At 42.7% G+C, this 18,329-nt stretch overlaps 1 protein-coding gene across 3 annotated transcripts in view; it reads right to left on the bottom strand.

Annotated features, from left to right (window-relative positions):
- The window catches only part of Cysltr2 (cysteinyl leukotriene receptor 2), a 79,134-nt gene that overhangs the window by 12,450 nt on the left and 48,355 nt on the right, over positions 1 to 18,329 (bottom strand). For 2 of the 3 annotated variants that reach the window (XM_015985752.3, XM_076545352.1), the window contains exon 1: positions 13,290 to 13,580. The exons of the other annotated variant lie outside the window; for it this stretch is intronic. The gene's annotated coding sequence lies outside the window, so the exon portion shown is untranslated. Of the gene's footprint in view, positions 1 to 13,289; positions 13,581 to 18,329 lie in introns of those variants that run through there. 3 annotated transcript variants of the gene reach the window in all.

Genomic DNA, 18,329 nt, shown 5'->3' on the forward strand with positions numbered 1-18,329 from the left:
GATGGAGACGCCATATATGGGTCAGGAAAACAACCAGGCATGGTGGGTGGTCAGTTAAACGTTGAGGGGGTGAGTAACTTACAGAGTTGTGGAGAATGTGCTCATGGTCCTAGAAAGCTGCAACTGCTCAGAGGCTCATGGGAGTTCTTAGAAAATCAGATTCTAAGCATTAGGTATTGTGAACTGAAACGTCCAGAAAACAAAACAAAACAACAACAACAAAAAAAAAAACCACAGGGCTGTTAAAGAGTCTACTCAGATAATGGGCTCCAGCGTTTGTGAGGAATTGGAACATCACAGATCGAGAGTCAAGATTATCTGGGGCTGTCTTTACTCCTCTTAATATCCATTAATCGCTCACCTCTGGGTCTGACCTAATATCTTTTTGAGGATCAGGTAAAACTTTCTGGAATGCATTAACTTAGCAGCCCGCTACTTTCCACCACCCCAGACTCTAAGAATGCCATCAGACAGCATCTGAAGCCTACAGCAGAGATTTCCCCACGCCGTTGTATCTAACTACAGATTTGGGGTATCCCTTGAATTATGACTTCTCTTCTCTGTCTACACAAATTTCATGAAACAATTTCCTTGTTGGAATATGTTATTTGGGGGAACATGAACCCATGGTCATCCAAATTTACCTCAAAAAACACATTGTTCCTCTAAGGTGAGATCTGTGGATTTTGTCAGCAATTTAAGAAAATTTTATTTTGATGCATTGTGACTGGAATATGGAAAAGTTTGGAGCTTTGGCTTAGAAAGGCCATGGGGTGCTAGAAGCAGAGCTTAGCGGTCCATTCATGTGGAAGTTTAGAAGACTGCGGTGTCTGGAGACATATAGACAGCAGAAGCCCAGCTCATGAGAGTTCAGAGGGGAGCAAGGGCTGTATCAGGACCTGGACCAGGCACCTTGTGCCTTGTGATACTTTGGCTAAAATGTGTTGAGTTAAAGGTGATGGACTGATTATTTATTTTGCAGAGAAGATTTCAAGATGGTAGAGCATTCAGACTGGTGCTGAAGACAGGGCGGAAACTGACAGGGAAATCAGGATGGTCAGAGAAGTCTCCTGCATTGCACTGGGACAGCAGAAAGTGTTTCCTCAGAGTCAGTGTGTGTGCGCGCGCACATCTATATAATATAAACATTTTTAAGGTAATTTTTTTTGACTGGTTACAGACTCTTAAAAAAAAAAAAAAAAAAAAAGGCCAAGTCTTTTCTTGACCAATCCAAAATAGACACAACTCTAAAACTTACTTGCCTCTAAAAAGGGGAAATTGTTGTTTTAAAATCTGTTCAGTCTTCTTAAAGGCTTACAAAAAAAAAACAACATACAGTTTACAGACAAGCCCAATAAGCGTTAGATTGTTTCTCTTTTACAATGAATTTTGGACAATGATTTATCTCTGCCCCTTCAGCTCCTTCAGCTTTAAAGAGGGGAAAAGTAATTTGGGGTGGACTAATTAAATGATCTTCATGCTTACTTCTAAGGCAAACAGGACACTCAAAAGTAAGGAGGAATTTTTAAAGGGCAGAGACAGAAATGTGTGACTTTCATTCTGCTTTTAGTTGCCTTATAGACTTAATTTTTTAAAAATCCTCTTTAGGAAAAGCAATTTCTAGGTACCTGTTACAATAAGATTCACATTTTTAACAAATGGTTAACTTAAATTTGTTAAAAGGTAGAGCTGGGCTGATTCTCCATTTACAATAAGAAAGTTTTCTTAGATATTGATCCTCTCTTAGTGATATGCAGAGGAAAACTGGCTTAGAGAACATGGATTTTATGTTTTATCTTTTTACCAAATGAACAGTTAAAACCTGATGATGAGATTGAATTAAAAGCCAGACTTGCTCCAGTAAAGGCTTCATGTTTCTTCTCATTCTTCACTGGCTGTACTTTCAGGGGAGAAATCCTATTTAAAAAATGATTACTACCCGTGGCATTCTTGCCAAGTTAAATAATAATTATAAAAGTAATTTAGTACAGATAGTAACATCCGTTTGTAAAATGTATCCTGTTGGAGAAACTGTTCACTGTGTCATGGCCATCAGCTCTACGGGCTGGCGGTGAAGCAAACGAATGTCATGAACCATCAAAATTGACTGAGGCTTAAGCTTCCTCGACCTGAGACACGGACCATCAGTTCTTCTAAATCTATGGCTTGCACTTTGGGGAAGCCTCGATTATCTCCTTATAAAATAAATATGGATGTCTTCTTAAAATGGACAGAGGAGGGCTTGGAGAGCTGACTCAGCAGTTAAGAGCACTTGCTACTCTTACAGGCGACACCTACATGGTGACTCACAACCATCTAAAACTCCAGTTCCAGGGGATCCAAAGCCCTCTTCTGGGTACACACCAGTTCACGGACATATGAACATGTAGGCAAAACACTCATATACATAAAATGAGAAATTTCTACACACACACACCCAAAAAAGACAATGGACTGCCTAAGCCTTCTCGGCTAAAGAGTGACAGTACACACGCTCGTGAGAGACTTTTAAACATGATGTTTACAGCTTTGGTCACACCCATTACAGAATCTTCACATGGTGAGCTCCCAGGGGACAAAGAACTAGAGGAATGACAACCAAATGCAGATGGTTTCACCAACTGGAAAAGGGACCAATTAAAGACCCAGTTCAGCATGAAGGGAAAGGCCTTAGGAGGTGCTTCTAACCACTTCCTTCTTTAAAGAACTTCAGAAGACAAACGCTTGGATTGATACTTCTCATCTCCCACTTAGTGATGTCAATGAACACAGCACACAGACCCCAGAAAAACTAGATGATACTGATCTCAACTACATCAACAGTGCAACACTCCAGTTAATGGAATGTACGACCCCTTTAACACAGGTTCACTAGCTCTTACTTTTTATGTTTTGAATCCTTTTATATTTAGATATTTTTAAGTCATTTAAGATATCTGGAACTTTCCTTGGTATATTCCTAAGTGATAAGAACAATGCTAACCTTGGTCTTAATGAAGCTATAAATAAGGATAATACTTTTTTTTTTTTTCTGTTTCTGTTTTTTCAAGATAGGGTTTCTCTGTGTAGCCCTGGCTGTTCAGGAACTCACTCTGTAGACCAGGCTGGCCTCAAACTCACAGAGATCCACCTGCCTCTTCCTCTCAAGTGCTGGAATTAAAGGTGTGTACATTTTTATTAATCATGTTTTTGCTGTAACTAATTGCTTACCCAGACCACCTACTTTACCTAAATTTTAACTTCATATTTTAAAAGTTTTTTTTTCCACTGCTTTTGTTAAGGAAGTCTCTCACAAGTCATTGAAAATGTGACTACAGTAAGCGGAACAGCTCATCCTTGGTTCTGCAAATGCTGTGAAGGATTTTCTGCTGACAGAGGCTGAATCATGGAAGGCAGACCAGATCCTCTTTCTCAAGACACCTAGACATAATCTCAAGGCACTAAATGACTAACAGGAAGGTAGCTGATACACACATGTTCAGCAGAGGCAAGATTCATGAGATTTTTATCAAATTGCCCAAAACATTTTAGTATTTGAAACTGAGAAATAATTTCTGGAAATTGTCCATTTCCTATTTGTGAGCCACAGTTGACCTCAAATAACTTAAACGGTGGATAAGGAAAGCCTTCCACACATTTTCCCTGAAATTCAGTAGGGCAAGTCTGACTCCAGGCCCTTCCACACACCACACTGCCCGTGGGAGGAACAGCCTCCCATGCACTGCCTAGGCAATTCTGCCAGGCTCCTGTTGGAGAGATCTTGTTTAATGCCATCATCAACCAATGGATGTCACCATACCACATCCTTAGAGTGTGTGTGTACCGCACAGCAGTGGGATTTGATGGTCCAGGTGAATCTGTCATCCTCTTAGGTCTCTCCTCCTCCCTTACATGGGGTTTATTAGCTGTGGGGTTGATTCCTCTGTGGTAAGAGGCTTTTGTTTTGATAACGCCCTGCAGTTCCTAACTCTCCTCATAATTTTCTTTTTTAAATTTATCCCCAAACTTCAGAACCTAACTGGATCTTACCTCCCACAGCTACTGCACACTGAGGAACCTCCCGATTCACAGTTCTTACAAACACTTTTTTCCTTGCTACGAACAAATGCCTGGCAAAGAGCAACCTAGAGTGGGTAGCTGTTCTGTCTATGACCTTGAAGCACCGCCCCTAGAGATGCAGCAGGTAGAACTACTCTACCTGCCTATGACCTTGAAGTACATGTCCCTGGGGCGTGGCCTTCAGGACCCTCAAGACCTGGGATGCTTGTAGGCATCCCTCTCTCTCCTCCTGCTTTTGGATGCTGGGTCGGGCCAGGCCAAAGAACAGCATGGACCATAGCTCGGCTTTCCAAGACACTATGATAAATCTCTCATGCTGCAGTGAGTTTTATCCCCTAATAAATTCCTTGCCCTTTAAGCAGACTCCATGGCTTTCTCACCATAGCACCCTAAGGATGGGAGGGTTTATTTGGAGCCACCATTTAAAGGTATACAGTCCATCATAGCCAGGAAGGCATGGCAGCGGGAGTACAAGGTGGCAGGTGACATTCAATCCAGTCAGGAAGCAGAGAGCTGTCTGTCCCCAGTGACCCAATTCCTTTAGCAAAACTCCAGCTACGAGCGTGTCTATGGCCCTCCTGAGCAGCACCACTAGCAGAAACCAAGTGTAAGCACAATAGCCCACGGAGGACGTTTTTATATTGAACCTACAACTGGAATGTTCACAGGAGAAGGTTCTGGAAGGTCACAGAGCCAAAGCTGCATCAGACCAGCTGAGGCACCTTGAACAAGTAGTTTTTCTTCTTTGGGCCTCAGTGTCTGTATCTGCAGTATTCACTACTATTATTCAATTTCAAATGTATGACTTAGGAAAAGTGTTCAGGGACTCAAACGGGTATGAACCAGAGAGGGCTGCAAGCAAAGCAAGAACATCCCCCACAACCACCACTATCTGGGGGTCAGGGTCAAATTGCATGGCTACACATGCCTCAGTGCCCCTAGCCAGAGAAAATGTGACCAATGTCACAAGGCCTAAGTCATGCACGCTCCACTCCCAATATTATTAGGGTAACATTCACTAAACCTGTTTCCTTGAAATATAAGACCTCCTCTCCCCTCTGAAGCTTGTAAGGGTGGACACCTTGCTTTGCTGGACAGCACTGAAGCCATGGACATCAGAATCCCACCATCCTCCTTCCTTCGGCATTACTGAATTAAGCGGGCTAGCTCAAAACTCTCTCCCATCCCCTTCCCCAAGTCTAACGTTAAGGGGGCACCTTTTTCTCAGACATCGGGACAACTATGAGAGCAAAGACAGACAGATGATGCAATGATTTTGAAACTGTGGAAGCTGTGGTCCCTGTTTCCCTCCACAGCACATGAGAGACAGAGAGGAAGGCAGGAACTCAGGATCTGAATTCTGTCCTTTCACTTACTAGCTCTACGACCCAGGGCAGGTCGTTGTATCTCCTACCTCAGTTTCTTACCAACAAAATGGGAGTGATGGTAATAATGCATACTTCATGGATTTGCTGGAAGGATACATATGAACGACACTTAGGCCAGAGCCTGTGTCTTAGAAAACACCAGAAAGAATGTGTCTGCTGTCGTTGTTCAGGCTCCCCAAAGTAGTTCCCTGTTATGCAGAGAGAATGAGGCCTTCCTCCAGGGTAGAAGATTCCACAAGCATATTCGTTTCTCCAAATTCTAGACAGCAGAGTGCGGAACTAATAACTAATATGCCCTCAAAACAAGGATGTGGCATTGAGACTCTTCCTAACTCTAAGCTGCAAAGGTAGAGCTGAGCTGCAGAAGAAACCGAACTCATCTTGTGTTGGGCTCTGACCCCCATTCCTTGAGTAGCTGTTGCCTTGCTTGCTGACCTTGTCCTCCCTCTGCTAATTTCCCTGCCGGTTTCCTTCCTCCTAAGCAGCTTACAGGAGGTTCCTTGTTTGTGTATCTTGCATATTGGTGTAAACAGCTAGGATGCAAGAATGTAAAACATCTGCAGCAAACTTCTGCGAACTTCTGCCTTCCGGGGTTCTCCCACTGTGCTGTAAGCCTGTATTTAAGGCCTCTTCCCTCCTTCAATAAAGGGCATTCTACTGAGACAATGACCCGCTGTCTTGTCTCTGTTTTAAGCCTCAGCCTCTCTCTCGGACATGATGAACGGGTAGTAGCACAGGTGCTACAATCTTGGAAATGCAAAGCTTCATAGACCTTTCAGATTTTTTTTCAAAGGGTTGAAACAAACTAAGTTATTGGAGACAAAGCATACACACACACACACACACACACACACACACACACACACACACACAGATAAAAATAACTGTGATTGTGACAGCTTCTAAATGAGGAACTGGGCTCCCAGAGTCTGTTAGAAGGAACGAACACCCTGGCTCCATTTCCACTGTACTCAGCACCCTGGAGGATTTTGATGTCCTCATTCTTCCATCTGTGATTCCCAGAGTGCCTCAAAGACTCCCAAAGCAGAAGCCACTCCATGGGCCACCAGACTAATGACTCTTTGCTTGCCAACTGCCATTTACGTGTAGTCAATATCTGGGTCCGCTGGGAAAAGGTTTGCTGGCAGCTCCATTGGAAGCCAGAACTCATTAAACAAGCATGCATGGCCCTGGCAGCCGAGAGGAGGTAGTTAGTTCTCTATGTCACATTCTCTACTTCAGAGCTCGTCAGTGGCTTTGGAGGACCTTCTCATGTGATGTCCAGGCCTGAAGTTCCCCCTCAAGAGCCTGTGCGGTTTGTGGCTCATTTTTGTCTTCTTCTGGGGACAGCCACCAGTTCATTCCTCATTGGAAGCCTCAGGATCATCATGTCCTCTCCTCTTAGATGCCAAGCCAAGGGTCTACTGACTCACCCTGGCACTCGACAGAGAAATTTGGGGTGTTATTCAGGAGGTACCACAGGTTCCTTGTGTGACTTGACGCTCCTGAGGAGCAGTCTCCAAATCCATTCTGGTTTCCATCAGGGACTGCTCTGAGGGAAGAGAGAATCCTCGAGGGCCAGGAGGCAGAGTGGCTTTAATACGTAATTGCTCCAACAGGCCAAAGTCCCTGTGTGGCTCCAAATGCACCAAGAAATTTCTTTCTTAAAATTGCCTCATCTAACTGTTTGCTCTGTAAGTAAAATTTCCATCCACCTTTCTCAAGAAAGGGTTCCTCAGGAATCCACCAGGATTGGTGGGAAATATTAGGTCATCTGACCTTCTTTTTCTGATCAAATTCCAAAATGGTAATGCTCTAAGAAAATTCAGAAAACCCCAAAATAACTTCCGAGTTTCACCATCTTTCATATATTAGTTCTAATGACCAGGCACGTCAAATTGTATGCCATTAAGTTCCCTACTTCAAAGAGTTTCTAAAAGTCATGGCAGTTGGGTAGTTAACGTCAGTGATTTCTTCCAGCTACTGACCTAGACATGCCTTTCAGCTTCTGTCTACCTCTCTCTGCCTTTCTCTGACCCGTGAGAACGTACAGGTGTCACCAGATCCTTCCTTGCCTAAGCCATGGTCTTCTTGAAACAACTGTTAGGCACAGGTTGTGTGCAGGACATAGACAAGTACACATCAGTGTGTCTGTCTTCCACTAAAGGAGAACGTAGTCGCAGAACATGCACAGGACATCCTCTACTGCTTAAATGCAGATACAGACAGAAGAGACACCCTACATATAATGCAGATACAGACAACAGAAGAGACACCCCAAAAGAGATGCATATTGCCAGAGCCACATTTAGGGCAGAGATCCAAAAGTGGGGCCTTTGAGACGCTCAGCAGGTAAAGGCACTTGCAGCCAAGCCTGAGGACTTCTGCTGGACCTACCACGTGGGAGAAGAAAACCAACTCCCACCTGTTGGCCTCTGACTTTTGTGCACATTCGGTGGCACACACAGACACACAGAGACACATAAACAAAATAAATGTAAAAAAAAAATTCTAAATTTAAAAAAACCTGCATGGGTGGAAAAATACAGTTAGAATATATGTACCCCAAAGGTGGTATCCCATAATCACCCTTGCACCTTGTATTGATACTTTAGCAATAGCTGCTCTTACAGAAAGGGAGTAGATTCAGAGGGGAGTGGAAATAGGGAGGAATGGGGAGGATGAGAAGAAGGAGGGGAAACCATAATCAGGATGTATTGTGGGAGAAAATAATCCGTTTTCAATAAAATGGAAAAATAGCTGCTCTTTTTTGTTTCTTTTGCAGAATACCCATCCACCCACCCCCACCCCCACACACATAACCTTGTTGACATCATGTTTGGTCAGTTTGTACATTTTAAGTGATTTCTCAAAAGTCTTCCTGCACACAGAAGCACCTATCAATTGCGGACACATTTTCAGATAACTACTCCCTTAAAACTAAGGTTTTGTTACAATTTCAGTCATTTGTGTGTTATTCTCAGGGATGAATGCTCCCAAATTATTACTGATCTGCAGGAAGATAGCAGGTATTAAAGCCTTACAGAAGGTCCATATCCATAAATGCGAGGGACACCCTGACTCCAAGAATGATGACAGTATTGTCTCCTTCAGCTCACCTCTCTCCCCACTAATCCCCTTGTTCCTTTCTCTGCTACTTGCAAAGCTAACTTTTCTACCATGTGCATCCTAACCACTAACATTCAAGCACCACAGTAAATAGATACATCAGTGCACAGAAAACACATGTAGAAAGTTCTGGCCTCCTTGAGCTAAGACTTAATTTTGTAAAGTTTTTTTTTTTTAACTAAGTGTTGCCTTCTGTATAATTCTCATAACTTTCATTAACTTTGGTTAATATCATGAGTCCACGATATCTATTAAATCAATAGATTTAATTATATTAAAAAAAAAACTCAACTTTGGGGCTGGTAAGATGGCTCAGAGATAAAGGCACTTGCCATGCCAACCTGATGACCAGGTTTGATCCCCAGAACTCACGTAGCATTAAAAGAAGAGAACAGACCCCACAAAGTTGTCTTCTGGCCCCCACACATTCACCATGATGTGTGCATGCTCCTGCCAAGACACATATCACACACACACACACACACACACACACACACACACACACACTAATGCTACATTGTTGAAACCTCAACTTGCTTGTTTTCTAATCCACTTCATCGGTGCATTAAGGGAGACTGTAGTTAACCATTACTATCTGGCATCTAAGTAAGGCTGCTCGCTTGCCTCAATAAGTCTGCATTGAGTCTCCCTTCCTGCTCATCTAAAGGCAGAAGATTGGCAAACACTCTCGAGGGAATGCTATGGTATGCAGACTAGTTAACTGCTTAACTGGAGTGGGAAGAGAGCCGGAGAAGAGGAGGAAATGGAGGAGGAGGAGAAGGGAGAGCAGGGGAAGGGAAGGGGAGGGGAGGGGAGGGGAGGGGAGGGGAGGGGAGGGGAGGGGAGGGGAGGGGAGGGGAGGGGAGGGGAGGGAAGGGAAGGGAAGGGAAGGGAAGGGAAGGGAAGGGAAGGGAAGGGAAGGGAAGGGAAGGGAAGGGAAGGGAAGGGAAGGGAAGGGAAGGGAAGGGAAGGGAAGGGAAGGGAAGGGAAGGGAGAAAAGGAGAGGAAACACTCTTCTGAGTATGTACTTGGAGTCCCACCTCACAACCTAGTTATCATTTACCCAATCTTCAATTCCTGTCTACATATCATTCCTTCTGCACAACATACACACAGAGACAGAGACAGAGACAGAGGGAGAATTCTCTAAACCCCCAGGTCTTGACTACCTGTACCTGAGAGATTTCAGGTCTTTGCAGTTCTCCCAAAGAGTCGCAGCAGCTTCGATTCTGTCCTATCACCAGGATGCCTACTGCAGTCCCTCTGGAGGCCTAGCACGTGTGACAAATGTGCTCAGATAAATGACCGCTGAGTCATTACTTCCTCATGTCTCTCAATAAATATCTGGGGAGAAGGGGGGATGTCAAGTTTTTTGGGGGGAGGGGGATTGTTGTTATTTTGTTTGTTTGATTGTTTTGCAATGAAATGCTGTTAGTGCTTTTCCTTATAAAAAATTTTTTTCTCTAAAATTCAGATCAAAGATCTATGAATAGGATGCAAGACAGGAGGGCTGGAATCTGGCTCATTGGTAGCATACTAGCCTAGCATGTATGAGGTCATGAGTTCAATTCCCAACACTATCAAAGGGGAAGAAAAATTCTAAGGTTAAGGACAACGGGGCAGGGCCCATTGCAAAGGTTCTGATGTCAACATCTAGGCAATGATGCTGCTACACACCCAGGACAGCGAATTATCTTTCTGATTCTGTGCCAGCAAGATCCCTGACAGAGATCTGTGCCGGTTCAACGTGAGCCATTTCCAAACCTTAGAATCTGCCGAGCATCACAGTTCCTGTCAAGGCAAGAAGTGAGCCTACGGTGAAGAAACAGTTCCAATCCGATGGGAGTTTTCCTTTAGATAGTGTCAAATAGTACATTTTCTCCATGGATCAGTTAATAGAAGTTAGTACATAAAAGTCATCAGTAATGAGTATAAGCTGTGACTGTAGTCCACAGCCATTGGTGAGTTACTTTATTTATACCTTCCCATTTTTTTTTCAATGGAGTCCATATAATGCCAAGACTCTGTCTTCAGACTCTTCATGCAGTGCAATGGACAAAGACACACATAAATCATTCCTGTACAAGGAGGGAGGTAGTCCATGCATGAACAATGCATGCATACAGTACAGTGCATTTCAAAAGGCTCTCAGCAAAAATTATCTTCCTTTGTGTTACCCAGCTTGCTGCTGCATTAAGCTAAGCTCTGAGCGGCTGCATAATCCCTTATGAGTCTTTTCTCCTATAAGCTTGCTTTCTGAGGGACCAGCATGTATTTGATGCCTGCTGTTCAGGACAAACAAGAAAAACAGAAGGGGGCTGAAGTCTGGCGTGCACAGGAGGTATTAAGTAATAACAATTCCTGAAGAGCTTCTGCAGCATAGGAAAGGGTCCCCATGATCCTTTCCCCACAATTGTGGAGGGAGGGAATTCCTCTTAGGCCCCAGGTAGATAGAGTCTGAAGAATCCCAATTTTACAAGTCTCAGCTCTGCTTTTTCTGACACATTATTTCACCCCTCTTAAAAGCCTCATCTGCTGATGGAGCGAGAGTGAATGGAGAGGATGAGAGCGGCCCCGTCAGCATGGCGTCTGACACACTAAGTGCTTACTCCGTGCAAGCCACAGCCACGACACAACGCGTGACAGGCACAGGCAAAACTCAGAACTGAAGACAAGGCTTCTTTCTAGCCAACTGGAAAAAGAGTTGGGCCCACTTTATCTGGAGAATGAACCGGACAGGCACAGTCAATTCTATTCAGTTCTGTTCAATTTACTTCTTGTTTTTGTTGCAAGTGTTACGTTAATTTAAAGTGGAGAAAAGATAATAAGCTCAATCATGTGTAAGTGACAGGTTTTGCCAATCAGACAAGTCTAAAGTTCTGTACATATACTTCTTTTCCTCTTTCTCCAAATACCGATAACTATCTTTAAAAAAAAGAGAGCGCAAATCCTAATGCTATTTTGTATCCTGCTTTTTCTTGCCACTGAGACATGGTCACCTCTTTTTTTCTAAGTGATATAATATCAATGCCATCATTTAACTATCTAATAATATACAGATGCAAAGAAAATTCATTCATATATATATTCATAAAATAGTTATTATTGGGGATGTAAGGATGTAGCCATGTACTCTGGGCTCGCCAATTTGGTTCTACCTTGGGAAATACCCTACAATCCCAGGGCTTCATTTTTGCCATCTCTCAATGAGAAATACACTCTTTATAAAGACTGTTGCATAGGTCAAATGAACAGATACATGAAAATGTGTTTCTGTATAGGAAAGAACTACATAGTGCTTATTCTCATCAAAGGTGCTGAACATACACTCTCCTCCATGGAATGAAAAGAAGAAGAAATTTGTTTGATACCCTGTTGATCAAATTAAAGTCAAGTATACCCCTGTGGGGAGCTCAGGGCACAGCCAGGACGGCTTCAGCCTGTTTAGTTGTCTTTTTTCTGTCTACTCTTCCTGCAGGGAGAAACCAGAACATGGTTCTGATATGAATTCAGTCTGTTTTTTCCTTAGAGAGACATGGGATCCAGTGAAAATAATTTCTTTTGGGAAGCAGGGTAAGCCATCATCCATCTGCTCTACCTGTGGTATGTTTGTGAACGCCCAGATATTAAATGTCCGTCTCTTTAATGACCTTGAAAGGTTATAAACGAAAGGAGGTCTGGCTGCCTTGGCAGGTACTAGTACACAGTGAGCTTAAGGTTAACATATTTAGAACCTTCTAGAGCCTCCACTTCTCTAGCTCCTACCTCCTTCAAGCATTAGCGGACTGGAGCTTTCAAGTAGGTTCTAATCTCCGGAGTGGAAGTGTTGACGTAGACAACAGAGATTTCTAAAATTCTTGTATGTCCCACAAAATCAGCTCTATAACTTAGATTACTTACAGAGTTAAAGAGAGACTTGCCTTCAATTGTATCTTGTTTCGCCATTGATATCACACTCAGGTTAGAGACAAAGTATTTCGAACAACTTATTTTTTTTAAACTGACCATTCATTAATATCACCTGGGAAGTAATAGCAATCCAAACACATTAAAGACTGCTTAACACCGACAATCAGTTTTTGGCTATTTGAGGGGTTGCATCATGAGATGCAAGCTGAAAAAGACTATGGGTGCTCCGAAGCGAACTGATTATTCCAAGTGCACAGCCCTGCATTCATATTCACTTTCGCTGTGCCTCTGAACAAAACCACTGAAATAGACCTTCTCAAATATAATCCCTCTACCAAAAGCAAGACTTGGAGTAGAAAAAAATCTTATGGAATAAAATATACGCAAAATGGAAAAATTCTATATGGCCCCAAAGAGGGAAATTTTTAATGCCTTATATGGCAATTTGCAATTATGATTGCGCAGAATTCATGGCAGTGTGGATAAAGCACAAGCTTTAATAAAAGGAAGGAATATAAATTTGTTCATATTTTATAGATACAACTATGAAAGGAAGCTAAAATCATATGTGCAAACAACAACAAAAAAAAAAAATGAAGAAAATACTCCCCAACTACCCATCAAGTCTATCTTGCGGTTTTCTTCTTCCTTCTACAATTTTTGCACTTTTTTTTAAGTCTAAAACATATGTGCTAGAACAAACATTAATAGTTGAGCAAATTAAGCTTACTTTCCATATGCCATTCCTCTAGGAACCATCAAAGCACAATTCTCAGTAACAAATTGACCAACCAGACAACCTACCTGTGTGTCTGCCTTCAACCGCCCTGCGGTCTGTCTGTCTCTGCCCTCCCTCCTGGCTTTCTCCCCATAGAATGCAGCTTGCTTGTTCATTTAAAGCAAAAGTGAAACAGCAAACTATGTTTTATGAACAGTGTCAGCCAATAGCAGAAAAAGAAGGAACTTGGGTCAGCAGGTCCTCAGCTTTGTGGCGGGATCGTGGGAATGGGTGCTGGCTTCCTTCTCCCAAAGGCAGAGAATTTCCAGTTAGTGGCTGTCTTACCAAGTCACCCAGGAATTGCCCTCCTCTAATGACTGTTTTTTGTTGGGGGTTTTCTTTTTCTTCTTCTTTTTTTTTTTAAATCATATGTGATGGGCAGAGAGCTGGGGGGGGGCAGTTAAGTGGCTCTTATTTCTCTGAAAGGGTTTCTGTTTCCATGACAAGCCCATCAACACCGCTTTTTACATTCCACACTGTAAAATACTTTCGATAAAAACACTTTCATCACACTCTCCCTGGCTTCCTCATACACTCGGGCAAAAGCCTTACTCACGCTGCTAAAAGTCTCTCTAAAGGTCACGGATGGTCCTCGCATCATGTGTTCCCCTTTTCCTTTCCCTCTTGCTTGAACTGTTAACTGCAAACTCTCTCAGCAGGTTCTCAGTCCACCTGGCTCTTTCCCCAACTTTCAGCCTGATTCCCCTCTGCCTCCCTGTGCTTGAATGAGAAATGCCCCCCAAAGGCTCAGGTATTTGAACTCTGGGTCCCCAGTCGGTGGTGCTGTTTGGGGAGGTGGTGTATCCTTGCAGAGGAATCATGCTCCCCCTTCCGTGGTGGGGTCTGAGAGTGTATAGCCTCACTACAATTCCAATTTGCTCTCTCTGCCTCAGGCTTGCATTTAAAGATGTGATGCTCAGCTTCCTGCTCTGGCTGCCTGCTGTGGCGCCTCCCAAGTCAGATGCACTTGCACTCTCTGGAGTCATAAACCCCAGCAAACTCCTTCTTCCTGAAGTTGCCTTTGGTAATGGTATTATATTATAGCAACAGAATAGTAACTAATACGCCTCCTTTTCAGATCCTTCCGTTCCTACTAATTTGCCAGGTTTGAGCTTTTCCTAAAGATTTGTCTTGTGATCTCTTTGTTTGTTCTTCTCTTGCCTATGTATAACTTATCCTCAGACAAGACAAAATTTAATGTGGCCCAGGGTCTTTATTTGTCTCCCCAAGTCTTACTACCCCCCATCTTCCCCATCCATGCCAATGGCACCACAGTAAGCCCCTCAGTTAATCCAACCAAAAAGTCAGAAGTCACTCAGTGCTTTTCTGTCTCCTACTCCCTACACTCAGTGTATTCCATTGTCCTACCTGCAAAATATTTCCAGTATCCCAGCCCTGTTCAAACCCTTCTCGTTTTGTGAATGGCCAGCTATAGAAATGGGCTACGACTATAGCCCAGTTGCAAAGTGTTTGCTTGGCATGTGCAAGGCCCTGGATGTGATTCCACAAAGTAGAAAGAAGAAATAGAAAAGCAAAAGAAGGGAAAGAAAGTGCAGCTACATTAGCAAATAAAGGATTGTTAATACACCTTTCAAAATTGGGAGGAAGTAAAATTATGTTTGTAACTTACATCATCTTGTAGATAGACACAAAATACAGAACGTGTTCAAACTAATAACCCAACAGAATAAGGTTGTGGGACACTAAGTCAACACACAGAGCAGCTGCATTTCTATACGTTAGTGAATGACCAATCCAAAAAGGAAGCATTTCACTAATAAAGCATCAAGAAGAATAAAATACCAACTTAACAAGAAGCTGAAAGACATACACCCTGATGGCTCCAAAACATCCACACAAACACCCCAAAAAACCAAAGACAGAGTAAATAGAAAGACATGCTCATGAATTAAAAGACTTAATATTGCTAAGATTTTAATACAATATAAATTAATACAAAGAATTGCTGTGTTCTCTATCATAAGTGTGTGGATTTATGCCTGGGTGTTCAATTTAATTCCATTAATCAACATGTCTGTTTTTATGCCGATACCATGCTGTTTTTATTACTCTAGCTCTGTAGTACAGTTTGAGGTTGAGAATAGTGATACCTCTAGCAGTTGTTTTATTATTCAGGATTGTTGTAGCTATCCTGGGTTTTTTTGTGTTTCCATATGAAGCTGAAAATTGCCATATCAAGATCTGTGAAGAATTATGTTGGAATTTTGATGGGGATTGCATTGAATCTGTAGATTGATTTTGGTAGGATGGCCATTTTTATTACATTAATCCTACTGATTCATGAGAATGGGAGATCTTCCTATCTTTATCAAGTTGGAAGCACAGCAAGAAGATCCTTTTGTCCACAGATCACCAGGGAGACAAGGAATATTAAGCATACAGGGATTATGGGAAAGATGTAAAACCTGTTCTTCTATCCAGAAAGCTGAGAATTGGAGGTGATTAATAGCCTAGTGATCTGCATTATCTGTTGGGCCAGGACATGTCAAGCTCCCACAACCAGGACCAGAGTGGCCAATAGTCTAAATGACCTTTATGCTACCTATATGAGTGAGACCAGGCCAGATCCTTCCCTTAAACTAGTACAGGTAGCCTATCTCCAGAGCCCATCTTCCTGGAAGAAATAACATGTGCCCTGAGTTGAATTTTGATGTAATTATGCTCTCTTGTACACAAGGGATAATATTAACCATGAAACTTTTTTCCCAAATTATACGAGTTTAAATATGGGGGCAATAAATCACCTGGCATCAGACTCCCTGATGTCTTGATCCAGGTTGACAAGGTCAATCTGAACCAAGTTTTCATTCTCACCTCTTTACTTTCCTGCCTGCTGTAAACACCTGCAGGAGGGAATGTGAGGACAGACAGTTAAAATGAAGGGTCATTTCAGTGGTAGCACAGAGACTCAATACAGTAAAAGTTTCCTAAAATATACACTTATGTATTTGTTCTCTAGAGGAACAGTACTTATAGAATGAATCTATATACATATACTTGTGTGTGTGTGTGTGTGTGTGTGTGTGTGTGTGTGTGTGTGTGTGTGTGTGGTGTGTGTGTGTGATCTATTAGAATGGCTTACAGACTAAAGTCTGTAAAACAAGTCCCTCAAAATCAACAGGATAGATGCACATACGAACCACAGAGACTGAGGCAGGCGTGCACAGGGCCTGCACAGGTCTGCACCAGATGGGTTCCTAGAGCTGGAAGGAGAAGTGGACACATGCTGCCATCCCTGACTCAGAAGCAATCTGCAGTTGATAACCACTTACAAATGAAAATTTAGTTTCCTTCAAGAGAGTCTCACTGGGGAGGCAAACTACTCTTAAGGACAGGCTGCAAGCCCAGAGCAGCAAGTGACCAACAGAAAATGAACTAACTCAAAGGCATCCTTGGAGGTTTTTGTCTCATAATGTCATACCAGGGATTTTTTTCCCCTTAATTTTATCTATTTTTTTGTTTTGTTTTATTTGTATTTTTTCCCTCTTTTTAACCCTGCAGGTCCTTTACATACTTATCATGACTTCCAGTTTAGTGTTCTTATGGGTTTCTTGAGTAAGCAAATGAGTAATCCTTTGCATCTATATCTGTTTCTTGTTTTCTCCCGGTCTCTTTTCCTTTGGTTTGTCCTATTCTAATGTATTTGGTTTTGTTTTATCGTGTCATATTTACTATATATTTATTATTATCCCTTAGAACCCTATTTTTCTCTAATGAGAAACAGAAAGAGGGTAGATTTGGATAGGAGGGGAGGTGGGGAGGAACTGGGAAGGGTAAAGGAATTCAAAACTGTAATCGGGATATATTATGTGAGAGGAAAAAAAGCCTGTTTTCAGTAAATGAAAAAAAAAAAGATACCATAATAACTTCATTATCACTGTTTATTAGGGAGCTGCAAGTCAAAACTACAGTAAGATACTACTTTGTATCCATCAACTATTACTTTAAAACAAATCAAAATACCAAATGTTGGCACGCATATGAAGAAATTGGAACTTGAGCTCACTGGTAGATCATAAGACAGTATATCTACTGCTAAGCACAGGTTAGTGATTCCTTAAAAGGAAAATAAAATACCATAGTACCTCCACAGACTTTTAGGCCCCTTGGACAGAAGGAGCTAAATGAGGACCCCACAGGGGTCGAAAATGTTTAGCTCCAGAATAGGTCCACATCTAAGAGTAGCTCTGTGCCAAATGGAACTATTCATTTCTTTCAGGGACAAAACAAACAAAACAGTATTTTAGTATGTCCTGAGAGAGGACAAAAATAAAACATCAAAGAGTTCAGTTGTGTTGGGTAGAGCTAGCAAGCACTTACTTAGAAAATAAACCAAAATAACTGCGTTTATTATGTTTCTGTAGCCCCCTTACGGGAACGAGACCAGGACATGGACATCAAGGACCCCCAACCTCTCTTCACTGGACATCTGGAAAAATGGACACCCAACCACCGGACCAGTTCATGTGGACGCAGCATCACCACAGGCCTAGAACCCAGGGCGGTGACTAAAAGGCTTTCCCAGAAGCTACCACACTGCCATCCTACCCCACTCTCCTCCACCTCAGCTCAGGCTGCACCTTCACCTAACCCAGGCTCTCCTCCAACCCTTAACACCATTCCTTACAGCACCCAGTCCCATCCATTCCCCGCCACTGTTGCCAAGAGACAAAGCAAAGAAGCCTTCCTTACTCTGCCTACCTGCAGCTCCCTCAGCCACTCCAAATCTTGAAAGTTGGGGGAATGAAAAGACACCTCTTTGGAAGTTCCAGGCTGCTGGTGCTGTGATGACGGAAAAGAGGAGGCTCCTGGAAATATAATAAACATGTCCCAAAGCACTCTGGTAATGGTTATGGCTAGGACAACGCGGGAGCTTTTCAGCACCATGTACCTTCGTACAGCCTCAGGAAAGGGGCTGGAGCCAAGGCTGCCACTCTGAGAACAAGGTCCCCCCTGGACCCAGGGACTTGTTAACAGTTGATTATCCCATTTGGAAACTCATAGTCTGTACATTTACCAGGAAGTGGGGAGAAAGAGCAAAGGCA

This window comes from Peromyscus maniculatus, chromosome 9 (assembly GCF_049852395.1).
Source record: "Peromyscus maniculatus bairdii isolate BWxNUB_F1_BW_parent chromosome 9, HU_Pman_BW_mat_3.1, whole genome shotgun sequence".
NCBI classification, from domain to species: Eukaryota; Metazoa; Chordata; class Mammalia; order Rodentia; family Cricetidae; genus Peromyscus; species Peromyscus maniculatus.